Consider the following 14443-nt stretch of genomic DNA (forward strand, 5'->3'; position numbering starts at 1 on the left):
GTGATTATACTAGCTCTGAGAGGAATTAATCTGTATATTTCCGGTGTGTGACTGTAGGTTGGCCATGTAGAAGGAAAGAAATTGGGAACACGCAGTTTATCTACTTGCTCCAGTAGCTGTGAGATTAAAATTGCTATCAGTTTGAATATTTCATTAATTCTTTAAAAATAAGGAAAAATCTACATCTAAAAGAGGAAAGAGTGAGGAGTGGAGAAAGGAAAATGAGAACCAGGAGACCACAGTGCTGGGGGGGTGGGGGGGAGAGAAGCAGCAGATTGAAATTGAGAGGAAGAGGCTTGATGGGAGTCCAGAGAAAGACAAAAAATAAAAAAGAGGGGGTGGAATGACCAGTGAGAAAAATGTACCCAAACATGAATAGGAAGAAATTGATCTCTGGTAAAAGAAAGAAATAAAAGTAGGGAGTGGAAAGAGAAACGAATGTAGTTCATATTTAAATAGCCTTTTTATTTTCAGAAAAACTCATCAATATTAACTAATTAACCTTTGTTCCCATCCTGCACATAGGCATTATTATCATAGTTATTAGTATTAATAAGTAATGTAAAAAAAGGTCAAGAAGGCTGTGAGGCATACAATGCTTTAAATCTTGTTCATGTATTTTATTTCTCTGCTGTGAAAGCACTGGCTGGGAGAAAAGTTTTGTTTTATATTTTCGCAAGTCTATTATTACTGGATGGAAATTACATTTATTTTTCTTTCCTCACCACAACGACTGAGGCCACAGAATGTGAAGATGGCATCTGTAAATGGCTTCCAATAATTCCTCACCTAAAGTCATCCCTGATAGTCAGAGAAAATGGAGAGCTCTTGGTTCCATTGTAGGGCCTTTGCTGGACAGGGCAGTGGTTGTTTGCCATATTATTTTGAAGAAAAACATAGGCAATTCAATGGCACCACAGCAATAGAATAACACCATGTTTGGTTTTTGGTGCCTTTCCTTTGGTTCCACTGAGACCAGATGGGAATTCTCCTTCCATTCAGGAAGTCTAGGGTTCCAGCCTATTAATCACAATCTTACTTTCCTTGAGGGAGGGGCACACAGTAGGAGTTATCAGAAAATTGATTGACTAAACTTTCTGAATGTATGTAGTGGAATTCATCTTTTGTTTCAGTTAGAGTAAATGAACCATCCTAAGCCTGAAATAATTTGAGTTATGCTTTCATTACGACCCTATAGTCACAAGTGAATTATGCATCTGTTAGCAAGTCTTGGACTTGATTTCTTTGGATTTTCAATGGTGATCATTTAGAATAATAGCCACTACTCATGTGTTATTTCCATGTTTTAATAAGGCAATCCATGTTTTAATATGAGAGTTGTAAAGCAGGAATTTAAGTATCATAGACTTGGAGTCGAAAGAAGACAGTGTTTCGGTTTACCCTTTTTATTTCTTGTCGAAATATGTTCTTTTATATGGATCCATTTTCTTTTTTTCCATATTTTTTTATTTTAATTAATAGAAGGGGTTACATTATATTCCCCAGATAAAAGGTGCTTTTACCTCGAGGTCTTTGGTCCATTTGGAGTTAATCCTGGTCCAAGGTGACAAACAAGGAACCAACTTTAGTTTTCTGCAGGTACTTAACCAGTTCTGCCAGCACCACTTGTTGAAGAGGCTGTCTTTCTTCCATTCTATTTTTTTTGCTCTCTTATCAAAGAATAGGTGGCCATTGGTCTGTGGGTTAATATCAGGGTTCTCAGTTCTATTCCATTGGTCTTCAGGCCTGTTCTTGTGCTAGTACCAAGCTGTTTTGGTCACTATAGCTCTGGAATAGAGTCTAAAGTTTGAAATTCTTCATGCACTGTTCTTTTTGTGAAGAATCGTTTTTGCTATACAGGGTCTTTTATTATTCCATATGAAATTTTGGATTGCATCTTCTATTTCTTTAAAGAATGACATTGGGATATTGGTGGGTATTGTGTTGAATTGTAGATAGCCCTTGGCAAGATTGTCATTTTCATGATATTGATTCTTCCAATCCAGGAGCATGGAAGGTTTTTCCATTTCCGCAGTTCTGCTTTAATTTCCTTTTTCAGGGTTTTCAAGTTTTCATCAGAAAGGTCCTTTATATTCTTAGTTAATTCCTAGGTACTTTATTTTCTTTGAGGCTACTGCAAAAGGAGTTGCTTTCCTGATCGTTGCCTCATTCCTCTCACTGTTGGCATATAGGAAGGCGGTTGATTTTTGAGGGTTAATTTTATACCCTGCTATCTTACCAAAGTTTTGAATCAGCTCAAGCAGCTTGGGAGTGGAGTCTATAGGGTTATTTAAATGCAGAATCATGTCATCTGCAAAGAGGGAAAATTTCACTTACTCTTTCCTTATTTGGATCCCCTTTAGGTTTGCTTCTTGCCTTATTGCACTGGCTAGGAATTCTAAAACTATGTTAAAGAGGAGTGGAGAGAGTGAGCATCCTTGCCTCATTCCTAATTTTAAAGGAAATGGCTTTAGCTTTTCACCATTAAGTATAATGCTAGCTGTGAGTTTGTCATACACAGCCTTTATTATACTGAGGAATGTTCCATGGATTCCAGAGATTTTAGCATAAAGGGGTGTTAGATCTTGTCAAATGCCTTTTCTGCATCTATTGAGACAATCATGTGATTCTTGTCCTTGCTTCTGTTGATTTGTTGAATTATATTAGTTGACTTGCATATGTTGAACCAGGTTTGCATCCCTGGGATGAATCCTGTTTGATCATAGTGTATAATTTAAGATGGTTGGCCAGTATTTTGTGGAGAAGTTTTGCATCAATATTCATCAAAGAAATGGGTCTATAGTTCTCTTTCTTTGATGCATCTGTCTGGTTTTCAGATGAGGGTTATGGTGGCTTCATAGAATGAGTTTGGCAAAGAACCTTCATTTTCAATTTCCTTAAAGAGCTTGAGGAGTATTGGTGTGAGCTCTGCTTTGAAAACTTTGTAGAGTTCAGCTGTGAATCCATCTGGCCCTGGGCTTTTCTTGGATGGGAGGTCTCTTATTGCCATTTCTATTTCAGTGTTTGAAATAGGTCTGTTTAGTTGGATTAGGTCTTCTTGGTTCAATGTGGGTATGTTACTATTGGCTGGAAATTGATCCATTTCTTCTAGATTTTCAAATTTGTTGGCATAAAGGTTTGAAAAATATTCCCTTTTGATGTTCTGGATCTTGGTAAATTTTGTCTTGATATTACCATTCTCATCTGTGATTTTGTTTATTTGGGTGTGCTCTCTTCTTTTTTTTATAAGATTAGCTAAGGGTCTGTCAATTTTATTAATTTTTTCAAAGAACCAACTCCTTCTTTTGTTGGTGCTTTCTATAGTTTTTTTGACTCCAATTCATTTAATTCTGCTTTGATTTTAATAATTTGCTTCCTTCTTCTGGATTAGGTATGGTTTGTTGCTCTTTTTCCAAGAGCTTAAGGTGCGACATTAAATTGTTGGTTTGTGATTTTTCCAATTTGTTAATGTAAGCACTCAGAGCTATAAGTTTTCCTCTGAGTACTGCCTTTGCTGTGTCCCAAAGGAGCTTCTATTTTGTGTGCTCCTTTTTGTTAAATGTCATAAACTGTTAAATTTCTGTTCTGATCTCCTTCATGACCCATTGGTGATTCAACAATGTGTTTGTTGTTCAATCTCCAGGAGTTACTGGATCTATTTTCTTTTGTAAGCTAATGACATCCAGTGCCCTAAGTAGAATTCTCTAAGGCTCATATATCACATTCTCCAAAAAAAAGTTGACATTTTAAGTTCACACATCTGACAATTTATTCTGTCACTCCACCCACTTAAGAAGCTCTTTCTTCTCTATATAAGGCAAATCAATCATTTTGCTTATTGAACTTGAAAAGTAAAGATTGAACCATTAACAATTTGATGCATTGAGGTTAGAGTCACATTGTTTCTTCCTAGAGCCTTAAGATCTCATACCTTTTGAAAGATACTTTGTATGGATCTTAAATAAACAATCTCAAAATAAGTAATCTCTCACTTTCCATAATATCTTATCATATTCTTTTAGTCTATGATAATAAAAACATATCTGCCATGTTCCCCAAATAAAACTGCAAATTCGTTTTTTGTTCTCTCTTCAAATGAGTGCACCATCCAAGGATATTTGCTTGCCTTCCGATGTGGGGACTCTTTCCCTCCCTCTTTTTTTTTCTTTTTCCTCTTTTTAAATTTTTGATAGTCTTGGGTTTGAACTCAGGGCCAGAGCACTGTAATTGGGCTTTTTCCTCCAGGCTAGTGCTCTGCAATTTGAGCCACAGGCACCACTTCCGGCTTTTCTAAGTATGTGGTATGGAGGTCTTTGTGCATGAAAGGCAAGCACTCTACCATTAGGCAAAACTTCCAGCCTGTCATTTGTGTTTTAACAAATTATGTTTTGCTTAGAGACCTTCTCTTCAGTTCTACACATTGCCAAACTTTTCAGGAAAGGTTTTGGTCTTTTCTTTCAATGACAAGTGAATCAAGAAGTTAAGAGAATCTACAAAAATGAGTGCAGGGTATTGTATGTTTGTACCATTATTAATTATTAAACAGTTATTCTTTAAATGTATGCTAAAATATTTAATGAAAAATAAAGACTTACCTCATGATTGGTATTTAAATGAGCACTAGAAATAATAAAAGGTCAGATTCATCCCTACTAATATTCTCAAATAATGGACATGAAATAAAATTAATGAAGACTAGAAGACTTCTATCTTAAAAGAATAGTAAATGTAGCCAAGATATATAGATTTACTTTTATTTTATTTAGTAGGACATATCAGGACTCATCATGAAAAACTGGGTTGACTCATCCCTGTGACCTCTATTTACAATTCATTAATTGAGCATTGTTGACTGAGTAATAGCCTGAGGTAGGTAGATTAATAGACAGAGATAGATATGCATGTGTGTGCATTATGGAACAAATAATTCTGCTGGAAACAGGGGGTAAATTTATTAATATTTCTTTAGAAAATACCATCAAAGTATTTCTGGAATTAATCTTCTAAACTGATGTGGCAGACGGAAATATTTTTCTTCTCTCTTCTGAAAGGATGCATAAGATGCTATTTCTCCTGGCAAAAATATGGAAACTTGAAATGTAATATTTTTTCCCCAGTAAGTAACCAGCTCCACACACATCTATCATTATTCTGCTTCAAACTAAAAAGTCTTATTCGGAATACCAATGCCTATAAACTATGTAGCTCTCAATTATAGAATCTGAGACTGCTGGTTCCATGATGATAAAGGAACACGCTGTTTGAAAGACCACAATTTGGCTGTGAGTAATCAATATACTATTTGGAAAGAAACCTAGACGTGCAGTTTGATTTAGAAATGCTGAGTGCTCCGCACACGGGCGGCTCCGCAGTCCTGTTAAGTCAGGTTGTTCTTTCTTGGTCCTCATTAGGAATACTTGTTCACTTTTTGGAGACACCAGAAAACATTTTTTTGTTCACTGATATGAATAGATGAGTCTGCATCTAGAATTTTCAGTGAAGTGAGCCACAGTTTATAGCTGAATATATTTGCCTTTCCTCCTCTTCTCCTTCCCGCCCTGTCTCCCTCCCTTTTTCTTTCTTCTTCCCTATCATTTATTTCCTCCAATGAAGAGAGAAGAAAATGAACAATCTGACCTTTTCCCAGGTCCCCAAAATGAAAATACTTTGGATGAAAGTAACATTTGTCAATGAGTGTTTTACAAAACTTGTATAACAATGAAGTTGTTTCTTGAATCAGGGGAATATGTGATGTTGATGACTATGGCTGTTGTTTAATATGATCATGAAATACAATCATTCTCTAGCCTTATTTTATACCTGAGTACATAAAATTCTAAGATGTATCTCCAGATCATGTTGATTAAAAATAATTTCCGAATCAGGATTTGAACCTAGCTCATTATTATTTTAAGGCATATCAGAGGACTTATAAGGGCAGGTAATTAAAGTGAGATTAATTCATTATAAATTTCAGAATATTGCCCAAGTCATAAAGATTATACACATCATATACTGGTTCATATAGATTCAAACGTGAATGGCTGTCTTAGGTTTTGTGATGCTTGGCTGGCCAAGAAAGAACGCATATATCATGTTGACTGAAGTAGATTAGATAACCACAGCACTATGAGGAAAGGACAAAGGCTGGGGTGTGCAGAATGCAGAGAAGAAAGGAAGAAAGTCTTTGTTGAGTGACCTCCAGAGAAGGCTTTCTAGACTCCTACCCTCAGAGATAGAATGAAGAGCCTAGAACAAAATCTAGATACATAAGGCCATATAGTATGATGCTAAATGAAAGGACCTCCAGTATAAGGAAACAAAAGCCATATAACGAGTGATTGTTTTCCTTAATGTACTATGTTATGTCTCATCTCTTTTGCTGTCCCTTGGCTATCTCATATTGTTACAATATTTTACCTTGTTATCTGATATATTTTATATATGCTTAATTGGTCATTTGAAATAGGAGAGGGAAAGGGGGTAAATCAAGATGAGCAAGGGGGGGAGGAGGGAAATGGGGACCATGACGTTAGAAAGGATATCAATATTTGTGAAGTAATGTACCGTCTATCTGTTGAATATAATGTCACCCTTCTATTAATTACAATAAAAATACATGAAAAAATGAACTGTGAAAAAAGAAAAAGAAAAAAAAAAGAGCCTCGACAAGAAACATCTCATCTGGGCTTTTCTCTTAATTCTACCTGAGCCATTTAAATAGCTAACTGCAGAATGGGCTCAGGAAGGAAAGAGCAGAAAACCTCATGCTAACTTTCCTCTTTCATTTATTGTATTTTCAGATTGTTTTGAGCAACTCACAAGAAGGCAGCGTCATTTATTTGCATGGTGTGTTAGCCTCACAAGTTTCTGTACATATCTGAAATAGGATGATGGGGAGTTTGGGGTGGGCTTTTTGTGTCTGCCAAGAATACCCCACCTTCTCCTCTTCACCTGTGTGCCTTTTCTTGTTTTGTTTTTGTTGTTGTCCATCATGGGGCTTGAATTCTGGGCCTGGGCATGGTCCCTGAGCTCTTCAGCTCAAGGCTACCATTCTACCCTTTAGCTACAGCCCCACTTCCCGTTTTCTAGTGGTTCATTAGAGATAAGAGTCTTATCATCTTTAGTAGCTAGGCTGGCTTTGAACCACCACCCTCAGATCTCAGCCTCCTGAGTAGCTAGGATTACAGGCATGAGCCATTGCACCTGGCTCTTATGTGCCTTTTATTGAGACCGGGAGAAACAGCTCAGTTTGGCTGCCTGTTTGGTATTTGACTGTAACTTACTATTTCTCCATGAATCTTGCGTTGGGCTTGCTGACTTCAGGAGCCATTGGTTAATCTTCCACTGTTTCTGCTACAGACATTTGCAATCAGTTTTTGGAATCTGCAGCCTGAGAGGAGTTAGTTAAGCCTCAAGCAGCCTTCTGTGTAGTAAGGCTCCACAATTACCCATCACTCGTGAGTCAGTTTTCTTCGTTGGAGTCAGCTAACGGTTCCTAAGAACCAGGAAGAAGTTTTGAGTGGAATGTGGTTGTAGGAGCAGGGAGAATTCGCTGGTCTGGGGTTCATGTCTTTAGACAGCAAAGCCATCAGCATCAGCCAGCCAGCTGAGGGCGAGAAGGTCTGTCTCTCGTGGAGCTGCAGTGCCCTCTGCTGCCCTAGGGAAGAAGTGCATGGCAGAAAGGTTCTTGCCCAGAGCTCTCTGCAGGTGAAGACCTTACAAGTGCTTCCTAGGTACTTTCAGTTCTTCACTCAGTGTCTGGCATCCTTAAGTGGAGCTTTGGTTCTCTCTAGGAAATCCTGTCCAGGTTGAGTAAACCAGGAATCCAAATCCCATGTTGAGTAGTGATTTCCTTGCCCATAAGGTGTGGTGTAAGCAATCATTCTAGAACTGCATAAGCGTTTGAGTTATTTCCACCAGCTTAAGTGTCATCTTGAAATATTCTATTTCTCTTTTTTTTGCATGGCAAGTTTCTTTGTGTCTGGCAATACCTGCATATTTGAATTCCATCTCCGCAGGCTCCTGTGTATTGTCTTTTGAAATGTGCTTTGCTATTGAAAAGTGAATGTTGAGAAATATTATTTGTGATGAATAAAAGCACTGATTTTTTTCTAATTATTTTTATGCTTTATCTTCTAATATATTTTTTAATCACTATTTGCTGCGAGATGTCTTCCTTTATATAGATCCATGATTTTCGTGCATCTTCTTACAGTCTCTTGGAGGTTCAGTGTCACTCTGTGAGGTACACTGCTGAAATCCCTCTGCTGGAGGGCTCTCAGCCCATCACTGGGGAGCGTGAAGAACCGTGTGGGCTGCTTTGCTAAGCTCTGGGATGTGAATAATAGTGAGCGGGGCAGAATACCACACATCTGTCAGCATCCGACTAAACATTTATTTTATGTCTTGCGTATTTATTCTTCTTGTCCAGTATTAAGATAAATATTGCTATAAATGACATTTTTTGATAGCGAACGGCTGTTCTCAAAAAGTTAGTAGCTGCCACTTAGATAAATGGTAAGTTAAAGAAGATTGATTTAAAGTGTGGTCCATGTTTTTTCCCTCCCTCCATCCCACCCTCCATCCTCCCTCCCTCCTTCACTTCCTTCCTTGTCTTAACTCTCTGTCTCTCTTTCCCTTCCTCTCACCCTCACACCCTCCTCTTTCTCCATACATACTTTTAATTATTTTTCCAGTAGCAGATCTCAAGGTCTCAGGATAACTGGACAAGCACTCTAGCACTGCATTGTACCTTTAGCTGTGTTTGGCCTGGGATCAGTCTTGGGCATACAATCCTCCCACCTGTTCTCTGCGTAGTCGATCAAGGACGTAGCAGCTCAGCTGACTTATTTGTGAGTATGGAGAATCTTGCTAAGTTTTATGGCCTGGTCTATTCCATCTGCACACTGCAATCCTCCGAACCAGGTCTCTGGGATTACAAGTGTGAGCCATTCACCACTCCCATGTATAGGAAAGGAGAGAGGCATAATCTCTGACCTTGAATACTTCAGTTATATTTTTAGATGATGGTAGAATGTATAATGAAATGTATGCATAAGACTCTGTTAAGTTTACAATCCATTGGCATTCAGTACATGAACAGGCATATACAAGCAACACCAAAAATCCATCATTAGACTTTTCTCATCTTTATACACTAAAGCTCTATACCCATAAACAATAATAGCCATGGTCACGTCAGTGCAGTGACACACACTTGTAGTCCAGACATGGAAGAGGCTGACCCAGGGAGATTACGTGAGCCCATGAATTCAAGGTTGAAGCCTATCTGGGCAACATAGTGAGATTCATGTCAAAGTCTCCAAACAAACTCAGAGCCAGGAGCTTTGTGACTCACTCCCATATTCATAGTTACTCAGGAGGCTGAGATTGCAAGAGCACAGGAGTCACCCTGGGGAAGATGAATCTGAGATGCTCGATCTTCAGTAAACTAGCAAATAAAGCCAGATCTGGAGGTGGAGTTCAAGCAATAGAGTGCCAGCCACATTTGAATGTGAGCTTTCACGTTCAAATGCCAGTACTAGCACAATATGAGTGAGTGAATGAATGAACAACTAATAACATATAAACAAGCAACCCTTCTTTGAAAGCAAATTCTTTCCTTTCTTCTACCAGCTCCTAGAAACTACCAGTATTTGCTCTTGAGGATTTGACAACTTTAACTACTGCCTATAAGTACAGTAACATAATACCTGTCCTTTAGTGTCTGAATTATCTCCCTAGCCCAATATCTTTGAGGCTCACATTCAGATATTTTATAGCACATTGTCACAAATTTATTCCCTTTAAAAATTCACTGTTTACCTATTCATCCGCTGCTGAGGGTTTAGGGCATTTCTACTTTATGATAAATATGAATGGCGCTGCTGGGACATTAGTGACCAGATATCAGACTTTGTTTCTTTGCTTATTTTGTAGCTAGAGTGGCCTGCACCCCAGCATGTAATTTAGACTGGCTCCAAGCTCACAGTATTCTGCCTCTGTTTCCTAAATGATGAGAATTCAGATACGTGCCACTCCCCAATTTCCATTTTGGGGTCTGCACTCAGAAGTGAAATAGTTGGGTCAGATGCTCATTATGTTTTATTTGTTAAAGAGAGGACTGCCTTCCATTTTTGATAGTATCTATCTTGTGTTATATTCCAAGCAGCAACAGAAAAGGCTCATCATTTTTCACATTTTTTTAAACATTCTGTTTTAGAAAGAATAGAGATCTGAATGAGCATGAGGTAGTAGCTCATTGTGGATTGACATTTTCCTAATAATTAATGACATGGAAACATCTCACAGGCTTACTGGTTATCTATACATCTTTGGAGAAATAACATCTACTTGAATCTTTTACTTCCCAATGATATTTACTTCTTAATGATATTGCTTCTTTTTATGATATTATATTGAAAATATGAGTACCTTCTACAACATATGGTCTGCAAATATCTCCTTTCCCCGGAATTGATTCCTCTCTCTTGAGTGTGTTCTTGATGCACAAAAAGGGGTATGAGTTTTCATAAAGTCCGATTCATGTTTTGTTGTGGATCTTTTCCTGCTTTTCTTCTAAGAGCTGTTTGAGTTTGGGTTCTTACATGTTGTTGATGCATTCTGAGTGAAGCTTTATATGGTGCTATTTGAGAGAACCAACTTTTTTTTTTATCTTTGTCTACTTTTTTTTCTATCATAATGTGTGGTGCAGACTGCTCTTCTCCTCTCCCCTTTGAAAGTTTTTCACACCCTCATTAAAAGTCACCTGAGTCAGCTACCATGGCTCAAGACTGTAATCCTGGCTATGGAGGAAGCACAAGTTAGGAGACTGTGGTTCATGATCAGCCAGGTTGTAAATGTTCTGGAGATTCCATCTCCATCAGTATGCAGGTGTCAGTCTTCATCTGTGAGCTGGGGACAGTGACACATACTGACATCTTGGATAGGAGGAAGCACAAGTAGGAAGATTACATTCTAGGCCAGCTAGGTATAAAGCAAGATGCTAGCTCAACAAGAACCAGCTCGCAAAGGAGCTGATAGACTAGCTCAGGTGTAGAAAACCTTCCCAGCCCGTTTCAGGCCTTGAATGAAGCCTCAGTACCACCAAGGATACTCAGTCACTTGATTCAAGGACTCACTTCTGAATTGTTTATCCTATTTTCTTGGTCATGTGTGTCTATTTTTTTTTATTCCAGGACTACACTATTTTTGATGATTGTAGCTTTGTCATATGTTTTGAAATCAGGAAGTGAGAAATATAATGTGTTCCATTTAAAGCAAAAAATGGTTTGGTCATTTGGAGTTTTTTTTGAAAATCTATATAAATTTTAGGATGGAGCTCTTTACATCTACAAAACAAGTTGTCATAGTGTCTGTCAGGTTGTGTTGAGTCTGTAGATTGCTGTGGATAATGTCGATATCTGTGTGATATTAAGACACAGTTCATGAAATAGGGGATACCTTTCCATGTATAATGTGTAAATTAATTTGTTCAGAAGTGTTTTGTAACTTTTGGTACCCATGTCTTTCTCTTGGATTAAGTGTAGTCCTAAGTGCTTTACTCTTATAGAGGCTATTGTAAATAGAATTACTTATAGGTTTTCTTTATGGCTTGTTTTTCCTTCATGTAAAGAAAGACTTCTCTGTGTTTTTGCGGACTGATTTTGTGTCTTGCCACGAGCTTATAGTTTTTAGTTGGCTCTGGATCTTTTAACTCAATGCTTCATTCTCTCTTTCTCTCCCTCTCTCTCTATGTGTGTATATATATATATACACACACACATATATTTTCCAGTCCTGAACTCAGGGCCTGAGCACTGTCCATGGACTTTCTCAAGGCTAGAGCCCTACTGCTTGAGCCTCAGAACTACTTCCAGCTTTTTTCTATGTATGTGGTACCGAGGAATCAAACCTGGGTCGTAGTGCATGCTTGGCAAGTACTCTACCACTAGGCCAAACTCCCGGCCCCTCTTCCTATATTTTTATAGTGGTCCAAGTGGACATTAAGTAAATATTAAATTCCTATTTTCCAGAAATTTTGGTTTTATAAAAGGCTAGGTTTTCCTATAATGTTTTTCTAGTTAGAATTTTTTGGGGTGTGGAAAGTGGAAACTACTGTCATAAATGTAATTCGTGGGTCTGGGGGCATGGGTTAAGTGGCAGGGCATTTGGACATCTAAGTCCCTGAACTCAAGCTCCAATAGGTCAAAACAGAAATGGAATTAGTGGAAGTAGAAAGAGAATCCATTTAGTCTCATATTCTTTAAATAAGAATGGTTTCTAACACTGCCCATCATCTGTCATCATTGGGAACTTTTAATCATTCTGTAAAATAATACTATTTTAAATATACATACCCAAACAAAAGGAGAAAACCATAATGTCTGCGAAGAATAATTTGTTGACTTGTAAACCAGAAAATAAACAATTAAACAGCTATTAGAAAATAATAATGAACCAAGGGACATGTCCAATCACCTATTTGATAAAAATAATGGGAGCATATTTTCTGTAGAGTCTAATAGTAATTAGACATGGATTAGCATTTCAAGTGTAATAATTGTTTTTATTTTCATTACTTTCTTCAAGTGACTTTTTTTTACTCTTTTACTTGATTTCCTTGCATGAGTACTGATTTTGCTCCAGAGTGACATGATCTCAATTAAATATGTCTTAATAGTTGACCAAGAAAGCTTCCTTCCCTCTGTTACACATCATCCAACTAGCCAAAACATTGCTCAAGACTAATTGCAGAGTAACATAGTTTATTTAAGAAAGAGAGCTTGTGTAGGATGTGTGAGACCCTGGGTTCAATCCTCATCATGACACACACAGAAAATTCTGAGCTGGTGCCTGTGGCTCATGCCTGTAATGCTAGCCAATCAGGAGGCTGAGATCTGAACATCAGAAAGAAAAGAAAACCTAGAAGAAAAGGAAGAAAACCTAGGCAGAAAAATTGTTGAGATGCTTATCTCTAATTAAACACATACATTTTTTTCAGATTTTTGTTCACAATTATGAAATCATAGTGATTTTCAAATTGAAAAGCTGGTATACAATCGCTCTTTTTTTTTTTAATTTGCCAGCATCACCGTTTATTAGCAGACCCAGTTACAAAAATAGCCTTGCTGACACCTCAGGGCATCGCTCTGATTAAGCCTAGTGATCTCTTCCTCCCTGTTGCCAGTATCTCCACCTTCTACAAAGTGGGTGGTCTTCTCCATGCCACCTCGTGGAGAAGACAAATTGGAAGGGTCACAGGTAGTTATTTGCTTCCTTGAAGTGTTTTCCAGCAGTATAGCTCTCATGAATCAGATCCTCTGTGTAGATGATGCCATATTTACCAAGAGATCAAGCCATCAAAGGGTTATCTGTGAAGGCAATTTGCTTCTTACTGATTTTGCCATAACCGGGCTTGTAGATGGAACTCATTGATTGACTTCATGTTTGGGTTCTCCCATGCAATACATAGTTCCACAATCCTCAGCTTCTTAATCAAAGCCTTACAGACTTTTGGGCTCACACCACTGCTATCTCGGATTCTGATGACAAATGCCAATTTAGACTCTGCAGGTACATAGGAGTTTCCCACCTTTCTGGCCATTCTAGCCATTCAGATTTGCCTCTATTCCTTGTGATAGTGCTTAGCCTTCTCATAGATGAGCTTCCTTCTTGCCTTTCAAAGCATAGTTTGGGCACATTTCTTTGTCAGGTGCTTTATTTCAGCTCAGCAAAATTCCTTCACTTTTTTCATAAGGATTTCTGGCACAGCAGAAACCTTTATCTTCTCTTCGGCATCCTCCAGAGTTCCAGCAGGAAAAGAGGAAGTTAGCACATGTGCACAATTGCTATTTATTATCTATTTATTTATTTATGTAGGTATGCATTTATGTATGTATGCATGTATGTATGTATGTATGTATGTATGTATGTATGTATGTATGTATGTATGTATATGTCATTATTGGAGCTTGAGCTCACAGCCTCTAGTTCCCTTTTGGCTTTTTCTCCCAAAGCTAGCACTCTACCATTTGAACTACACTTCTACTTCCAACTTTTTGCTGATTCGTTGGAGATAAGGTCTCAGGGGCTTTTCTAGTTGTGGTGATTTTGAACCATGATACTCTGATCTCAGCCTTTTGAATAGCCATGTGTGAGCCATCATTACCCAGCTTCCAATTTCTCTTTTCAACTCCCTGTGTAGACACCTCTAATGGTACATAACAGAATTTACCACTTTGGGTGATTTTTTTTTTTAAAGAGATGGGTGCGAACAATAAATGCATCTTCTAAAACCAGAACAGAAATAGTTCTGAGATTTCAGAAGATGGCTTTAAGAAAGATGGTAACCATTTACAGCTCTGAGAGCCTCTCCAAATGCTTTATAGCACTGTTGAAATCACCTGGAGCTTTTTATATTATATTGGATTAAAAAGTC

The 14443-nt window shown here is 37.9% G+C and overlaps 1 long non-coding RNA gene and 1 pseudogene across 1 annotated transcript; both read right to left on the minus strand.

Moving 5' to 3' along the window:
* Nucleotides 1-4804: 4804 nt before the first annotated feature.
* On the minus strand, nucleotides 4805-7608 carry LOC150060720 (uncharacterized). The gene is made up of 3 exons (XR_016536150.1): nucleotides 7287-7608; nucleotides 6823-6880; nucleotides 4805-5073 (listed from the first exon to the last, which is right to left on the minus strand). It is a non-coding gene; the product is annotated as an uncharacterized LOC150060720 (long non-coding RNA).
* Nucleotides 7609-13103: 5495 nt separating this feature from the next.
* LOC150060721 (large ribosomal subunit protein uL30 pseudogene) lies at nucleotides 13104-13819 on the minus strand (annotated as a pseudogene).
* Between the last annotated feature and the right edge of the window lie 624 nt (nucleotides 13820-14443).

Source organism: Megascapheus bottae, chromosome 7, assembly GCF_031878675.1.
Source record: "Megascapheus bottae isolate mThoBot1 chromosome 7, mThoBot2.hap1, whole genome shotgun sequence".
Lineage (NCBI taxonomy): Eukaryota > Metazoa > Chordata > Mammalia > Rodentia > Geomyidae > Megascapheus > Megascapheus bottae.